At 42.7% G+C, this 1,583-nt stretch overlaps 1 non-coding gene across 1 annotated transcript; it reads right to left on the bottom strand.

Moving 5' to 3' along the window:
• Positions 1-256: 256 nt before the first annotated feature.
• Positions 257-364, bottom strand: LOC130959247 (small nucleolar RNA R71). The gene has a single exon (XR_009078340.1). It is a non-coding gene; the product is annotated as a small nucleolar RNA R71 (small nucleolar RNA).
• Between the last annotated feature and the right edge of the window lie 1,219 nt (positions 365-1,583).

Genomic DNA, 1,583 nt, shown 5'->3' on the forward strand with positions numbered 1-1,583 from the left:
AATGCAACAAAATTGCAAGTTCCATGGACTTCCAATGGAAGATCCTCACCAGTTTTTAGCTGAGTTCTTGCAAATCTGTGACACAGTCAAGACTAATGGGGTTGACCCTGAGGTCTACAGACTGATGCTATTCCCTTTTGCTGTAAGAGACAGAGCTAGAATATGGTTGGACTCACAACCTAAAGACAGCCTGGACTCTTGGGAAAAGCTAGTCAATGCCTTCTTGGCAAAGTTCTTTCCACCTCAAAAATGGAGTAAGCTTAGAGTGGAAGTCCAAACCTTCAGACAGAAGGATGGAGAATCCCTCTATGAAGCTTGGGAAAGATACAAACAATTAATCAGAAAGTGTCCCTCAGACATGCTTTCTGGATGGAGCATCATAGGTATTTTCTATGATGGTCTCTCTGAACTATCCAAGATGTCTTTGGATAGCTCTGCTGGAGGATCTCTTCATCTGAAGAAGACGCCTACAGAAGCTCAAGAGCTCATTGAAATGGTTGCAAATAACCAATTCATGTACACTTCTGAAAGGAATCCTGTGAACAATGGGACCAGTCAGAAGAAAGGAGTTCTTGAGATTGACACTCTGAATGCCATACTGGCTCAGAACAAGATATTGACTCAACAAGTCAATTTGATTTCTCAAAGTCTGTCTGGAATGCAAAATGCACCTGGCAGTACTAAGGAAGCTTCATCTGAAGAAGAAGCCTATGATCCTGAGAACCCTTCAATGGAAGAGGTGAATTACCTAGGAAAACCCTATGGAAACACCTATAATTCTTCATAGAAAAATCACCCAAATTTCTCATGGAAGAATCAAGAGAGACCTCAACAAGGTTTCAATAACAATAATGGTGGAAGAAACAGGTTAAGCAATGGCAAACCTTTTCCATCATCTTCTCAGCAACAGACAGAGAACTCTAAGCAGAACCCCTCTGACTTAGCAACCATGGTCTCTGGTCTAATCAAAACCACTCAAAGTTTCATGACTGAAACAAGGTCCTCCATTAGGAATTTGGAGGCACAAGTGGGACAGCTGAGCAAGAAAGTTACTGAACTCCCTCCTAGTACTCTCCCAAGTAATACAGAAGAAAATCCAAAAGGAGAGTGCAAGGCCATCAACATGGCCGAATTTGGAGAGGAGGGAGAGGAAGTGAACGCCACTGAGGAAGACCTCAATGGGCGTGCACTAGCCTCCAATGAGTTCCCTAATGAGGAACCATGGGAATCTGAGGCTCAAAATGAGACCATAGAGATTCCATTGGACTTACTTCTGCCATTCATGAGCTCTGATGAGTATTCTTCCTCTGAAGAGGATGAGTATGTCACTGAAGAGCAAGTTGCTAAATATCTTGGAGCAGTCATGAAGCTAAATGACAAGTTATTTGGAAATGAGTCTTGGGAGAATGAACCTTTTTTGCTCACCAAAGAACTGGATGACTTGTCTAGGCAGAAATTGCCTCAAAAGAAACAAGATCCTGGGAAGTTTTCAATACCTTGTACCATAGGCACCATGACCTTCAAGAAGGCTCTGTGTGACTTAGGGTCAAGTGTGAACCTCATGCCTCTCTCTGTAATGGAGA

This window comes from Arachis stenosperma, chromosome 10 (genome assembly GCF_014773155.1).
Source record: "Arachis stenosperma cultivar V10309 chromosome 10, arast.V10309.gnm1.PFL2, whole genome shotgun sequence".
Classification (NCBI taxonomy): Eukaryota; Viridiplantae; Streptophyta; class Magnoliopsida; order Fabales; family Fabaceae; genus Arachis; species Arachis stenosperma.